Source organism: Heptranchias perlo, chromosome 8 (assembly GCF_035084215.1).
Source record: "Heptranchias perlo isolate sHepPer1 chromosome 8, sHepPer1.hap1, whole genome shotgun sequence".
Classification (NCBI taxonomy): domain Eukaryota; kingdom Metazoa; phylum Chordata; class Chondrichthyes; order Hexanchiformes; family Hexanchidae; genus Heptranchias; species Heptranchias perlo.
Window position 1 is genome coordinate 69,127,467 of NC_090332.1, and position 16,989 is coordinate 69,144,455.

At 47.6% G+C, this 16,989-nt stretch overlaps 1 protein-coding gene across 1 annotated transcript in view; it reads right to left on the reverse strand.

Annotated features, from left to right (window-relative positions):
* prkn (parkin RBR E3 ubiquitin protein ligase) overlaps positions 1-16,989 on the reverse strand; it is a 1,016,703-nt gene that overhangs the window by 804,318 nt on the left and 195,396 nt on the right. The window lies entirely within an intron of this gene.

A 16,989-nucleotide genomic window follows, 5' to 3' on the forward strand; every position in this document is an offset into this window, starting at 1 on the left:
TACTCCCAATGCCACGGGCTAGTGAGTATAGGAGCAGTAGGGTAAGGCAGGTTAATGCGCGGCTGGAGAAATGGTGTATGAGGGACGGCTTCAGATTCCTGGGGCATTGGGACCAGTTCTGGGGAAGGAGGGACCTGTACACCATGGACGGATCGTATCTCAACAAGACTGGGACCAATGCCTTCGCTATTGCTATGGGGGAGGGTTTAAACTAATTTGGCGGGGGAGGGGCACCAGGATGAAGCATTAGAGAGCATTGGAAAATAACTGTGTAAAGGGTAAAGAGGGAGAGGAATTCCTGATTTCCTTCGGGTACGGTAGCATAGTGGCAATGTTACTAGACTAGTAATCCAGAGGCCTAGACTAATAATCCGGACTAATAATCCAGATGAGTTCAAATCCCGCTACGACAGCTGGGGAGTTTAAGATTCAGTTAATTAAATAAAATCCGGAATAAAAACCGAGTATCAGTAAAGGTGAACATGAAACTATCAGATTGTCATAAAAACCCATCTGGTTCACTAATGTCCTTTAGGGAAGGAAACCTGCTCTCCATACCCAGTCTGGCCTATATGTAACTCCAGGCTCACAGCAATGTGGTTGATTCTTAACTGCCCTCTGAAATGGCCTAGCAAGCCACTCAGTTCAAGATGGTGGCTCACCACCACTTTCTCAAGGTCAATTAAGGATGGGCAATAAATACTGGCCTTGCCAACGATGCCCACATCTCATGAATGAATAAAAAAAAAATCAGTATGTTTCCATCCGAATGAAGAAGGAAGCAGTGCTGGATCTAGTTCTGGAGAATGAAGTAGTACAAGTGGAGCATGTTTCAGTGGGGGAGCATTTAGGAAACAGTGATCAAAATATTTTTAGGTTTAGAGTAGTTATGGAAAAGGACAAGGAAAAATCAAATGTGAAAATACTCAACTGGAGGAGGGCTAATTTCAGTGAGTTGAAAGGGGATCTGGCCCGGGTGGACTGGCAGGTAAAACAGTAAATGAGCAACGGGAGGCCTTCTAAGAGGAAATAGTTCAGGTACAGTGTAGACACATTCCCAAGAGGAGGAAAGGAAAGACATCCAAAGCTAGAGCTCCCTGGATGACTAAAGAAATAGAGATTAAAATGAAACAGTAAAAGGAGGCTTATGTTAAATGTCAGGTTCATAATTCAGTAGAGAACCAAGCTGAATACAAAAAGTACAGGGGACAACTGAAAAAGGAAATAAGAGGGACAAAGAGAGTGTATGTGACTAGATTAGCAGGCAACATAAAAGGGAACCCAAAAGTCTTTTATAAACATATAAATAGTAAAAGGGTAGTCAAAAGAGGGGTGGGGCCAATTAGGGGCAAAAAGGAGATCATTTTGTGGAGGCAGAAGGCATGACTGGGGTACTAAATGAATACTTTGCATCAGTCTTCCCTAAGGAAGAGGATGCTGCCATTGTAGCAGTAAAGGAGGAGGTAGTAGTGATATTGGATAAGATAAAAATAAAGAAGTAGGAAAGTCACCCAGTCCAGATGGGATGCATCTAAGGGTACTGAGGAAAGTAAGGGTAGAAATTGAGGAAGCTCTGGCCACATCTTCCTCAGCCCCCAATCTCTTCCATGGGCTCCCAATTTTCTTCCCGGCCCCCTGATCCCTTCCTCGCGCCCCCCCCGATCTCTTCCTCGGCCCTACGATCTTCTTCCCGGACACCCCAATCTCTCCCTGGGCCTCCCGATCTCTCCCTATTCCTCCAATCTCTTCCACAGCTCCCTGATCTTCTTCCCAGTTCCCCCCCACCCCGATCTCTTCAGCCTAACATTGATGGTGGGGAAACTTTTAGAGACAATAATTCGGGACAAAATTAATTGGCACTTGGAAATATAGGTTAATAAATGAAAGCCAGCATGGATTTGTTAAAGGCAAATTTTGTTTGACTAACTTGATTGAGTTCTTTGATGAAATAACAGAGAGGGTTGATGAGGGTCGTGCGGTGTATATGGACTTTCAAACAGTGTTTGATAAAGTACCACATAATAAACTTGTTAGCAAAATTGAGGTTAAAGGGGCGAAGGGACAGAAAGCAGAGGGAAATGATGAATGGTTGTTTTTCAGACTGGAGGGAAGTATACAGTGGTGTCCCCCAAAGGTGGATATTAGGACCACTGCTGTTTTTGATATGTATTAATGACCTGAACTTAGGTATACAGGGCATAATTTCAAAGCTTGCAGATGACATGAAACTAGAAAATATAGTAAACAGTGAAGAGTACAGTAACAGACTCCAGGAATACATAGAGAGACTGTTGAAATGGGCAGACACATGGCAGATGCAATTTAACACAGAGAAGTGTGAAGTGATTCATTTTGGTAGGAAGAATAAAGAAAGGCATTATAAACTAAATGGTACAATTTTAAAGGAGATGAAGAAACAGAGAGACCTGGGGTGTACGTACACAAGTCTTTGAAGTTGGCAAGACAAGTTGAGAAGGCTGTTAAAAAGGCACATGGGATCCTTGGCTTTATAAATAGAGGCATAGAGCACAAAAGCAAGGAAGTTATGCTAAACCTTCATAAAACACAGGTTAGGCCCCAGCTGGAGTATTGTGGCCAATTCTGGGCACCACATTTAGAAAAGATGTCAAGGCCTTAGAAAGGGTGCAGAGGAGATTTAGTAGCATGGTACTAGGGATGAAAGACTTCAGTTACGTGGAGAGACTAGAGAAACTGGGGTTGTTCTCCCTACAGCAGAGAAGGTTAAGAGGAGGTGCTCAAAATCATGAACAGTTTTGATCGAGTAAATAAGCCTGAAAGTGTGGTGGAAGCAGATTCAATATTAACTTTCAAAGGGAATTGGATAAATAATTGAAGGGGAAAAATTTGCAGGGCTATGGGGAAAGAGCTGGAGAGCGAAATTAATTGGATAGCTCTGTTAAAGAGCCGGCACAGGCATGATGGGCTGAGTTGTTACAAATTGGATAGCCGGGTGGCAAAGGATAGAATACAAGAGCCTGGTCTTCAGTTGCTTCCAAGCCTTTATTCACAGAGATGAACACAACCCACACCCTAAATAAGCTCTCATATAAACGGATACAATCGATACACACCACCTGAATACAATAAACATTAATTGATATAAATCACATGGATACAATTAACACCAATGGCCTCCTTCTGCGTTGTATCATTCTATGGTTCTGTGATGTCAATGTCAGAAGCATTGCACCAAGAACATAGCTGCAATACTGTAAAAAATTCAATGATCTAACTAGAGTTGTTAAGGTAAGAATACTGCTATCATATTTTCTGCTCACAGTTGCACCATTAATTACAACACTGATAGCACTCACAAGACTTCCCTCCCCACTACATTTCAACCTCCTACCTTTACTTAGGTACTCCCTCACTCCCACAATTTACTACACCTCCTTCTCTTCTTGCTCACACAATCACCACTATTACAACCCTTACTTACTCACAACTCACATCTCACACACAGGCTATCAGTGGGAACCCCCCCCCAGCAGCCGGGATATAAAGGAGAGCGGAGGGTGGAGAGAAGGCGCAGGAATCCCCCCACAGCGGTCAGGATATAAAAGATAATGTAGAGCGGAGAGAAAGCACGGAAATCCCCCCCAGTGGCCAGGATATAAAAGAAAATGGAGAGCGGAGAGAAAGCGCGGGAATCCCCCCCAATTGCCAGGATATAAAAGAGAATGGAGAGCGGAGAGAAAGTGCGGGAATCCCCCCCAGTGGCCAGGATATAAAAGAGAATGGAGAGCGGAGAGAAAGCACGGGAATCCCCCCCACAGCGGCTGGGATATAAAGGAGAGCGGAGAGCAGAGGGAGGAGAGAAAGCATGGGAATCCCCTCCAGCGGCTGGGATATAAAGGGGAGCGGAGAGCGGAGAGGAAGCGCGGGAATCCCCCCCAGCAGCCAGGATATAAAAGAGAATGGAGAGCGGAGAGAAAGCGCAGGAATCCCACCCCCCCCACCAGCGGCTAGGATATAAAGGAGAGCGGAGAAAAAGCACGGGAATCCCCCCCACAGCGGGTGGGATATAAAGGAGAGCAGAGAGGGGAGAGAAAGCACGGGAATCCCCCCCACAGCGGGTGGGATATAAAGGAGAGCGGAGAGCAGAGAGAAAGCATGGGAATCCCCCCCAGTGGTAAGGATATAAAGAAGAGCGGAGAGTGGAGAGAAAGCACGGGAATCCCCCCCAGCAGCCAGGATATAAAAGAGAATGGAGAGCGGAGAGAAAGCGCAGGAATCCCCCCCCCCACCCACAGCGGCTAGGATATAAAGGAGAACGGAGAGGGGAGAGAAAGCACGGGAATCCCTCCCACAGTGGGTGGGATATAAAGGAGAACGGAGAGGGGAGAGAAAGCACGGGAATCCCTCCCACAGTGGGTGGGATATAAAGGAGAGCGGAGAGGGGAGAGAAAGCATGGGAATCCCCCCCACAGTGGGTGGGATATAAAGGAGAGCGGAGAGCGGAGAGAAAGCACGGGAATCCCCCCCACAGCGGGTGGGATATCAAGGAGAGGGGAGAGGGGAGAGAAAGCACGGGAATCCCCCCCACAGCGGGTGGGATATAAAGGAGAGCGGAGAGCGGAGAGAAAGCACGGGAATTCCCCCCACAGTGGGTGGGATATAAAGGAGAGCGGAGAGCGGAGAGAAAGCACGGGAAACCCCCCACAGCGGGTGGGATATCAAGGAGAGGGGAGAGGGGAGAGAAAGCACGGGAATCCCCCCCACAGCGGGTGGGATATAAAGGAGAGCGGAGAGCGGAGAGAAAGCACAGGAATTCCCCCCCACAGCGGCTGGGATATAAAGGAGAGCGGAGAGCAGAGGGAGGAGAGAAAGCATGGGAATCCCCTCCAGCGGCTGGGATATAAAGGGGAGCGGAGAGCGGAGAGGAAGCGCGGGAATCCCCCCCAGCAGCCAGGATATAAAAGAGAATGGAGAGCGGAGAGAAAGCGCAGGAATCCCACCCCCCCCACCAGCGGCTAGGATATAAAGGAGAGCGGAGAAAAAGCACGGGAATCCCCCCCACAGCGGGTGGGATATAAAGGAGAGCAGAGAGGGGAGAGAAAGCACGGGAATCCCCCCCACAGCGGGTGGGATATAAAGGAGAGCGGAGAGCAGAGAGAAAGCATGGGAATCCCCCCCAGTGGTAAGGATATAAAGAAGAGCGGAGAGTGGAGAGAAAGCACGGGAATCCCCCCCAGCAGCCAGGATATAAAAGAGAATGGAGAGCGGAGAGAAAGCGCAGGAATCCCCCCCCCCCACCCACAGCGGCTAGGATATAAAGGAGAACGGAGAGGGGAGAGAAAGCACGGGAATCCCTCCCACAGTGGGTGGGATATAAAGGAGAACGGAGAGGGGAGAGAAAGCACGGGAATTCCCCCCACAGTGGGTGGGATATAAAGGAGAGCGGAGAGGGGAGAGAAAGCATGGGAATCCCCCCCACAGTGGGTGGGATATAAAGGAGAGCGGAGAGCGGAGAGAAAGCACGGGAATCCCCCCACAGCGGGTGGGATATCAAGGAGAGGGGAGAGGGGAGAGAAAGCACGGGAATCCCCCCCACAGCGGGTGGGATATAAAGGAGAGTGGAGAGGGGAGAGAAAGCACGGGAATCCCCCCCACAGCGGGTGGGATATAAAGGAGAGTGGAGAGGGGAGAGAAAGCACGGGAATCCCCCCCACAGTGGGTGGGATATAAAGGAGAGCGGAGAGCGGAGAGAAAGCACGGGAATCCCCCCCACAGCGGGTGGGATATCAAGGAGAGGGGAGAGGGGAGAGAAAGCACGGCAATCCCCCCCACAGTGGGTGGGATATAAAGGAGAGCGGAGAGCGGAGAGAAAGCACGGGAATTCCCCCCCACAGCGGGTGGGATATAAATTGGAGAGCGGAGAGCAGAGAGAAAGCACGGGAATCCCCCCCACAGTGGGTGGGATATAAAGGAGAGCGGATAGAAAGCACGGGAATCCCCCCCACAGCGGGTGGGATATAAAGGAGAGCAGAGAGCAGAGAGAAAGCATGGGAATCCCCCCCACAGTGGCTAGGATATAAAGGAGAGCGGAGAGAAAGCACGGGAATCCCCCCCACAGCGGGTGGGAAATAAAGGAGAGTGGAGAGCAGAGAGAAAGCACGGGAATCCCCCCAACAGCGGGTGGGATATAAAGGAGAGCGGAGAGCAGAGAGAAAGCATGGGAATCCCTCCAGTGGTAAGGATATAAAGGAGAGCGGAGAGAAAGAAATAATTAAGGAGTGAAGTCACAGGACAGCAGGTAGGTGATTGGTTGGTGAGTATTACCTTTTTTTTTGCTCTCTAAGGTAGGGCAGAGGGTTAACCTAAGAGCTGGGAAACTATAACTATTATTTTATTAAATCAATAACTTAAGCTAATTAAACTAATTAGTTGATAAAACTAAAAATATCAAGTGAATAAAAACTTTAACTAATTAAATATATAAAACAAGTTTAGATAGAGATGGCAAGGCAGGTGTTGTGTTGTAACTGCAGCATTTGGGAGGTGGTGGAGACCAGCAAGTTCCCGAGCAACCACATCTGCAGTAAGTGTCTGCAACTCGAGGAACTTCAGCTCTGAGTTGTTGAGCTGGAGCCTGAGCTGCAGACATTGCGATGAATCAGGGACGGGGAGAGTTATCTGGACACTTTGATCCAGGAGGCAGTCACACCCGTTAAGTTAAGTAGTTGTTTAGATTTGGTCTGTGGTCAGGGACAGGAGGCTATGACTACGAGTCAGGCAGGTATGGGGACCCAGGATGCAGTGATGGAGGAGCCTCAGCCAACAGGAATGAGGTACATGGATGAGAACAAAGACTGCAGGGAGGATGGGCAAACTGACCACAGCACTGTGGTACAGAAGGCCATTCAAGTGGGGGAAATAAAAAGGAATGCGGTAGTGGTAGGGAATAGTATAATCAGGAGGATAGATACTGTTCTCTGAAGCAGCAGCCGGAAGTCCCAAAGGCTGTGTTGCCTGTCTGGTGCCAGGGTTAAGGATTTCTCCTCGCGGCTGGAAAGAACTTGGAGCATGAGGGGAAGGATCCAGTTGCCATGGTCCATGTAAGAACCAATGACATAGGTAGAACTAGGAATGAGGTTCTGATAAGGGAGTTTGAGGAGCCAGGGGTTTTGATTCATGGGGCACTGGCAGCATTACTGGGGAAAGAGGGGTCTGTTCCGTTGGGACGGGCTCCACTAAAACCGGGCTGGGACCAGTGTCCTGGTGAATCGAATAATCGAATAACTAGGGCTGTAGAAAGGGCTTTAAACTAAAAAGGTGGGGGGAGTAATCAGGAGAGGGGAAATTTATAAATCTAAAGGGAAAAGTCAAGGCCATAGAGCAATGTAGTGATTTGGGTAAAGATAAGCAGAGTGTGACAGGAAGGGACAGAGAGTTTAACAGTAATAGTGCATCAGTGAATAAGGTCAAATCAGGGAAAAATAGTAAACAGTTAAAATTAAAGGCGCTTTATCTAAATGCATAAAGCATTCGTAACAAGACAGATGAATTAATGGCACAAATAGAGATAAATGGGTGAGATCTGGTAACCATTACTGAGATGTGGTTGCAAGGTGACCAAGGTTGGAAACTAAATATTCCAGGGTGCTTGACTTTATGAAAAGACAGACAAAATGGAAAAGGAGGGGGGTAGCCCTGATAATAAAGGATGACATAAGGACAGTAGTGAGAAAGGATCTTGGCTCAGAAGATCAGGAAATAGAATCAGTATGGGTGGAGATATGAAATAACAAGGGGCAAAAAACACTGGTGGGAGTAGTTTATAGGCCCCCTGACAGTAGTTATACAGTTGGACAGAGTATTAATCAAGAAAAAAGAGGAGATTGTAACAAAGGTAATGCAATAAACAGGGGATTTAACCTTCATATAGACTGGGCAAATCAAATTGGCAAACGTAGTTTGGAGGATGAGTTCATGGAATGCATTTGAGACAGTTTCCTAGAACCACATGTCATGGAACCAAACAGGGAACAGGCAATTTTCAATCATGTCTTGTGTAATGAAACAGGCTTAATTAGTAATCTTATAGTAAGAGATCCTCTGGGGAAGAGGATCATAATATAATAGAATTTCACATTGAGTTTGAGAGTGACATACTAAAGTCTGAAACTAGAGTCTTAAACTTAAACAAAGCCAATTACATAGGTATCAGGGTAGAGTTGGCTAAGGTAGACTGGGAAATGAGATTAAAAGATATGACGGTAGATAAGCAATGGCGAACATTTAAAGAAATATTTCAAAATTCTCAACGAATATATATTCCATTGAGAAATAAACACTCCATGGGAAATGTGATCCATCCGTGGCTAACTAAAGAATTAAGGATTGTATTAGGTTAAAAGAAGAGGCTTATAATGTTGTCAAGAAGAGTAGTAAGCCTGAGGAATGGGAGAGTTTTAGAAACCAGCAAAGGTAACCAAAAAATTGATAAAGAGGGAGAAAATTGAATATGAGAGTAAACTATCAAGAAATATAAAAACAGATTGTAAAAGCTTCTACAAGTATGTAAAAAGGAAGACAGTAGCGAAAGTAAACATAAGTCCCTTCGAGGCTGAGAAAGCAGAAATTATAATTGTGAATAAGGAAATGGCAGAGACGGTAAACAAATATTTTGCATAGAATCATAGAATCATAGGAAATTTACGGCACAGAAGGAGGTCATTTGGCCCATCGTGTCCAGGCCGGCTGAGAAACGAGCCACCCAGCCTAATCCCACTTTCCCGCATTTGGTCCATAGCCCTGCAGGTCGCAGCTCTTCAGGTGCATATCCAGGTATTTTTTAAATGAGTTGAGGGTTTCTGCCTCTACCACCCTCTCAGGCAGTGAGTTCCAGACCCCCGCCACCGCTCTCTGGGTGAAAAAATGTTTCCCCATTTCCGCTCTAACCCTTATACCAATCACTTTTAAATCTATGCCCCCTGGTTATTGACCCCTCCACTAAGGGAAATAGGTCCTTCCTATCCACTCTATCTAGGCCCCTCATAATTATGTACATCTCTATCAAATCATCCCTCAGCCTCCTCTGTTCCAAAGAGAACAACCCCAGCCATCCAACCGGTCATCATAGCTAAAATTCTCCAGTCCTGGCAACATCCTGGTAAATCTCATGCACCCTCTCTAGTGCAATTACATCCTTCCTGTAATGTGGCGACCAGAACTGTGCACAGTACTCAAGCTGTGGCCTAACTAGTGTTTTATACAGTTCCAGCATAACATCCCTGCTTTTATATTCTCTGCCTCGGCTAATAAAGGAAAGCATTCCATATGCCTTCTTAACCATCTTATCTACCTGTTCTGCTTCCTTCAGGGATCTGTGGACATGCACTCCAAGGTCCCTCACTTCCTCTACACCTCTCAGTATCCTCCCATTTATTGCGTATTCCATTGCCTTGTTTGCTCTCCCCAAATGCATTACCTCACACTTCTCTGGATTGAACTCCATTTGCCACTTTTCTGCCCATCTGACCAGTCCATTGATATCTTCCTGCAGTCTACAGCTTTCCTCCTCACTATCAACCACACGGCCTATCTTTGTGTCGTCTGCAAATTTCTTAATCATGCCCCCTATGTTTAAGTCCAAATCGTTAATGTATACCACAAAAAGCAAAGGACCTAGGATTGAGCCCAGCGGCGCTCCACGAGAAACAGCCTTCCAGTCGCAAAAGCACCCATTGACCATTTCCCTTTGCTTCCTGCCACTGAGCCAATTTTGGATCCAATTTGTCACATTCCCTTGGATCCCATGGGCCTTTACTTTTTTGACCAATCTGCCATGTGGGACCTTGTCAAAAGCCTTGCTAAAATCCATGTAGACTACATCAACCGCGCTACCCTCATCGATCCTCCTTGTCAACTCGTCGAAAAATTCAATCAAGTTAGTCAGACACGACCTCCCCTTAAGTAATCTGTGCTGACTATCCTTGATTAGTCCATGCCTTTCTAAGTGACAGTTTATCCTGTCCCTCAGAATTGTTTCCAATAATTTGCCCACCACCGGGTTAGGCTGACTGGCCTGTCAGTCTATCCTTCACTCCCTTTTTAAACAACGGCACAATGTTAGCAGTGCTCCAATCCTCCGGCACTACACCTGTATCCAGTGAAGTTTGGAAAATGATTGTTTCCTCCCTGGCTTCTTTTAACAGCCTGGATACATTTCATCCGGCCCTGGTGATCTATCTGTCTTCACAGTAGAAGACACAAAAAACATACCAGAAGTAGTGGGGAACCAAGGGTCTAATGAGAGTGAGGAACTTAAAGTAATTAATATTAGTAAAGAAAAAGTGCTGGAGAAATTAATAGGACTAAAAGCAGACAAATCCCATGGACCTCATGGCCTACATCTTTAGGGTTCTAAAAGAGGTGGCTGCAGAGATAGTGGGTGCATTGGTTGTGATCGTCCAAAATTCCCTAGATTCTAGAACAGTCCCAGTGGATTGGAAGGTAGCAAATGTAACCCCGCTATTCAAGAAATGAGGGAGAGAGAAAGCAGGGAACTACAGGCCTGTGAGCCTGACATCAGTCCTAGGGAAAATGCTGGAATCCATTATTAAGGACGTAGTAACAGGACACTTAGAAAATCATAATATGATTAGGCAGAGTCAACATGGATCTATGAAAGGGAAATCGTGTGTGACAAATCTAAAATTTTTGAGAAAGTAACTAGCAGGGTAGATTAGGGGGAACCAGTCGATGTAGTACATTTGGATTTTCAAAAGGCATTCGATAAGGTGCCACACAAAAGGTTGTTACAAAAGATAAGGGCTCATGGAGTTCAAGCTAATATATTAGCATGGATAGAGGGTTGGTTAATGGACAGAAAACAGAGAGTAGGAATAAACGGTTCATTTTCAGGTTGGCAGGCTGTTACTGTTGGGATGCAGCAAGAATCAGTGCTGGGGCCTCAGCCATTTACAAGTTATATTAATGACTTAGATGAAGGGACGAAGTGTAATGTATCCAAGTTTGTTAACGATACAAAGCTAAGTGAGAAAGCAAGCTGTGAGGAGGACACAAAGAGTCTGCAAAAGGATATCGACAGGTTAAGTGAGTGGGCAAGAAGGTTGCAGAGTGTTTAATCTGATGCCATGATCTGCAACCTCATGGCCCTGCATATTCTTCACTTTACCATTACCAAGTCAGGGGATCAACACTGGTTCAATGAGGAGTGTAGAAGAGCATGCCAGGAGCAGCACCAGGCATACCTAAAAATGAGGTGCCAACCTGGTGAAGCTACAACTCAGGACTACATGCATGCTAAACAGCGGAAGCAACATGCTATAGACAGAGCTAAGCGATTCCACAACCAACGGATCAGATCAAAGCTCTGCAGTCCTGCCACATCCAGTCGTGAATGGTGGTGGACAATTAAACAACTAACGGGAGGAGGAGGCTCTGCAAACATCCCCCATTCTCAATGATGGCGGAGTCCAGCACGTGAGTGCAAAAGACAAGGCTGAAGCGTTTGCAACCATCTTCAGCCAGAAGTGCCGAGTGGATAATCCATCTCAGCCTCCTCCCGATATCCCCACCATCACGGAAGCCAGTCTTCGGCCAATTCGATTCACTCCACGTGATATCAAGAAACGGCTGAGTGCACTGGATACAGCAAAGGCTATGGGCCCCAACAACATCCCGGTTGTAGTGCTGAAGACTTGTGCTCCAGAACTAGCCACGCATCTAGCCAAACTGTTCCAGTACAGCTACAACACTGACGTCTATCCGACAATGTGGAAAATTGCCCAGGTATGTCCTGTCCATACAAAGCAGAACAAATCCAATCCAGCCAATTACTGCCCCACCAGTCTACCCTCAATCATCAGCAAAGTGATGGAAGATGTCGTCGACAGTGCTATCAAGCGGCACCTACTCACCAATAACCTGCTCACCGATGCTCAGTTTGGGTTCCACCAGGACCACTCGGCTCCAGACCTCATTACAGCCTTGGTCCAAACATGGACAAAAGAGCTGAATTCCAGAGGCGAGGTGAGAGTGACTACCCTTGACATCAAGGCAGCATTTGACCGAGTGTGGCACCAACGAGCCCTCGTAAAATTGAAGTCAATGGGAATCAGGGGCAAAACTCTCCAGTGGCTGGAGTCATACCAAGCACAAAGAAAGATGGTAGTAGTTGTTGGAGGCCAATCATCTCAGCCCCAGGACATTGCTGAAGGAGTTCCTCAGGGCAGTGTCCTAGGCCCAACCATCTTCAGCTGCTTCATCAATGAGCTTCCCTCCATCATAAGGTCAGAAATGGGGATGTTCGCTGATGATTGCACAGTGTTCAGTTCCATTCGCAACCCCTTGGATAATGAAGCAGTCCCTGCCTACAAGCAGCAAGACCGGGACAACATCCAGGCTTGGGCTGATAAGTGACAAGTAACAATCGCGACAGACAAGTGCCAGGCAATGACCATCTCCAACAAGAGAGAGTCTAACCACCTCCCCTTGACATTCAACGGCATTACCATCGCCGAATCCCCTACCATCAACATCCTGGGGGTCACCATTGACCAGAAACTTAACTGGACCAGCCATATAAATACTGTGGCTACAACAGCAGGTCAGAGGCTGGGTATTCTGCGGCGAGTAACTCACCTCCTGACTCCCCAAAGCCCTTCCACCATCTACAAGGCACAAGTCAGGAGTGTGATGGAATATTCTCCACTTGTCTGGATGAGTGCAGCTCCAACAACAATCAAGAAGCTCGACACCATCCAAGAAAAAGCAGCCCACTTGATTGGCAACCCATCCACCACCCTAAACATTCACGCCCTTCACCACCGGCGCACGGTGGCTACAGTGTGTACCATCCACAGGATGCATTGCAGCAGCTTGCCAAGGCTTCTTCGACAGCACCTCGCAAACCCGTGACCTCTACCACCTAGAAGGACAAGGGCAGCAGACACATGGGAACAACACCACCAGCACGTTCCCCTCCAAATCACACACCATTCCGACTTGGAAATATATCGCCGTTCCTTCATTGTCACTGGTTCAAAATCCTGGAACTCCCTTCTTAACAGCACTGTGGGAGAACCTTCACAACACGGACTGCAGTGGTTCAAGAAGGCAGATCACCACCACCTTCTTAAGGGCAATTAGGGCTGGCAATAAATGCTGGCCTAGCCAGCGACGCCCATATCCCAAGAACGAATTTAAAAAAAGATGGTGTATAATGCAGGGAAATATGAGGTTATTTATTCACTTTGGTAGGAAGAATAGAAAAACAGAATATTTTTCAAAGGGTGAGAAACTATTATAAATTGGTGTTCCGAGGGATTTGACAGTTCTTGTACACGAAACACATAAAGTTTACATGCAGGTACAGCAAGCAATTAGGAAGGCAAATCCAGTGAGTGTACTGGATACAGCAAAGGCTATGGGCCCCCCTCAACATTTCGGTTGTGGTGCTGAAGGCTTGTGGTCCAGAACTAGCTGCGCCTCTAGCCAAGCAGTTCCAGTACAGCTACAACACTGGCATCTACCCGACAAAGTGGAAAATTGCCCAGGTATGTCCTGTCCACAAAAAGCAGGACAAATCCAATCCGACCAATTACTGTCCCATCAATCTACTCTCAATCATCAGCAAAGTGACGGAAGGTGTCATCGACAGTGCTATCAAGCGGCACGTACGAATAACCTGTTCTCCAGTGTTCAGTTTGTGTTCCACCAGGACCACTTGGCTTGAGACCTCATTACAGCCTTGGTCCAAACCTGGACAAAAGAACTGAATTCCAGAGGTGAGGAGAGAGTGACTGCCCTTGACATCAAGGCGGCATTTGACCGAGTGTGGCATCAATGAGCCCTAGTAAAATTGAAGTCAATGGGAACCAGGGGGAAAACTCTCCAGTGGCTGGAGTCATACCTAGAACAAAGGAAGATGGTCGTGGTTGTTGGAGGCCAATCATCTCAGCCCCAGGACATCGCTGCAGGAGTTCCTCAGGGCAGTGTCCTAGGCCCAACCATCGTTAACTGCTTCATCAATGACCTTCCCTCCATCATAAGGTCAGAAGTTGGTAGGTTCGCTGATGATTGCACAGTTACATTCACAACCCCTCAGATAATGGAGCAATCCATGCCCACACGCAGCAAGCCCTGTACAACATCCAGGCTTAGGCTGATAAATGGCAAGTAACATTCGCGCCACATAATTGCCAGGCAATAAACATCTCCAACAAGAGAGAGTCTAAACACCTCCCCATGACATTCAACGGCATTACCATCGGCGAATCCCCAACCATCAACATCCTGGGGGTCACCATTGACCAGAAACTTAAATACAGTGGCTACAAGAGCAGGTCAGAGGCTGGCTATTCTGCGGTGAGTGACTCACCTTCTGACCCCCCCAAAGACTTTCCACCATCTACAAGGCACAAGTCAGGAGGGTGATGGAATACTCTCCACTTGCCTGGACGAGTGCAGCTCTAACAACACTCAAGAAGCTTGACACCATCCAGGACAAAGCAGCCCGCTTGATTGGCACCCCATCCACCACCTTAAACATTCGACAGCACCTCCCAAGCCCGTGACCTCTGCCACCTGGAAGGACAAAATCAGCAGGTGCATGGGAACACCATCACCTGCACGTTCCCTTCCAAGTCACACACCATCCTGACTTGGAAATATATCGCCGTTTATCATTGTCGCTGTGTCAAAATCCTTGAACTCCCTACCTAACAGTACTTTCACCACACGGACTGCAGTGGTTCAAGAAGACGGCTCAGCACCACCTTCTCAAGGACATTTAGGGATGGGCAATAAATGCTGGCCTTGCCAGCGACGCCCACATCCCATGAATGAATAAAAAAAACGATATGTTGGCCTTCATTGCAAGGGGTTTGGAGTACAAGAGTAAGGAAGTTTTGCTGCAATTGTACAGGGCTTTGGTGGGACCACACCTGGAGTACTGTGTACAGATTTGGTCTCCTTACGTAAGGAAGGATATACTTGCATGAGAGGCAGTGCAGCGAAGGTTCACTAGATTGATTCCTGGGATGAGAGGGTTGTCCTATGAGGACAGATTGAGTACAATTAGCCTATATTTTCTGGAGTTTAGGAGAATGAGAGGCGATCCCATATAAGATTCTGAGAGGGCTTGACAGGGTAGATGCTGAGAGGCTGTTTTCCCTAGTTGGAGAGTCTAGCACTAGGGGGCAGAGTCTCAGGATAAGGGGTCGGCCATTTAGGACTGAGGTGAGGAGAAATTTCTTCACTCAGAGGTTTGTGAATCTTTGGAATTCTCTATCCCAGAGGGCTGTGGATGCTCAGTCATTGAGTATATTCAAGGCTGAGATCGATAGATTTTTGGACGCTAAGGGAATCAAGGGATCTGGGGATCGGGTGGGAAAGTGGAGTTGAGGTCGAAGATAAGCCATGATCTTACTGAATGGCGGAGCAGGCTTGAAGGGCTGTATGGCTTACTCCTATTCCTATTTCTTATGTTCTTATGTTCTTATTCAACCATGAAAGCCACAGTCTCCAAACACCTCAAAAGACGAGCACGCTCCCTTCTTTGTTGCAGGAGAATGTCGCACAGAACAGCAGGCAACAGCCTGCACCGGAGGAGGAAAAGCTTATCTGCACACCCTTTCGCCCGCTTGAAGAGAGCATGCTGGCTATAATGGGAATGAGCTGAGCGGAGGCCGTGGTCACTGACAACACTGGATGAGACGCTGCATAGGATTTCTTCATATCCAATCCCCTTGGTATCTTCTGACTTCTCCCTCACCCCACACAATCTGAATGACAAGCTGCAGGTGCTTTCAACATCCACTTCTTTCTCTCTGCTCTTCCTCACACCGCAAGCTAACCCTTGTCCCTTTCTTTCATTTCAGCGACTGAGAATGTTGACGCCCTTCGGCCAGTGGAAGAAGAGGAGCGCAGCATTGCAAAAGATGCACCATCACTAGATCTGATTCTCGCAAGCATCAGCTCAGATACTGACACTACGCGGACTTTCGAGGCTAGGTCAGAGGATGGAACTGCACATGGTGACTCACCGGGCACAAGCGCGCAGGAGCTAAGGCAGGTTGATAGTATGCCACAGGTGCCAGCTCGCTGGTGGATGACGACACACACCTATTCCGCTGCAATGAACTCAGCTGCAGACTTGGAGGGCCAAGGATACCGATGAAGGCTCATGGACATACACCGGGAAATGCTAGGTGCACTGGCCAGCTTGCCAGAGAGCTTGCGCACACTGTTGCGGAGCATGGAGGAGTTCAGCTCCAACTTGTCTCAAGGCTTTACACAGATCATGCAGTCCACTCTGTCCAACATAGATCAAGTGGTCAGCTCCATCAGCACTGCAGTGGAACCCACCATGATGCTGCATATTATGACAACTCTGACAGCTTCCATGGCAGCACAAACTGCTGGCATATAAGCTCAGATGGCTGCCATCGTGGCTTTGGGGGCCACTGTTGAAACGGATTTCCAGGGGGTCACATCACTTCTGCACTCTGTTCTGCAGCAGAGCCCTAGGAGTGCTGAGGCGCTGTGCAGACAAAGTGAACTTTCAAGAGCGATCAAACACAGCAAAACACGCCCAGAAGTCAAGCAGCAGCCAGAAATACTCAATCAGCAACTAACCTGTAAGTTCTGCGTGATGCCTTTAAATAGCACTGGCGAGGGGGTCTTCCTGCCGGTTAGAGTTAGGTTGCGCTGAGCGAGGTCAGCACATGGCAAGTGAAACGCTGGGGTGGTCCAAAATGGAAAACAGATCCTGCAAGAAGTACAGGACCCTCATTTAGATATATTAATTTCCACTTAGAAAGTTGCCAGTGTGCTCTCCTGCCGCCAGCACAATCTCCTCTACGCGCACATCCGGCCGCAAGAAAGCCTGCGCTTCCTGCCCACCATGTTAGGGACTTATAGGCCACTTAGCGCCCAAAAAAAGGGTGCTACGTGGCCCAATTTCTAGGCCAATGTGTTTTAGGGGGCCTGTACACT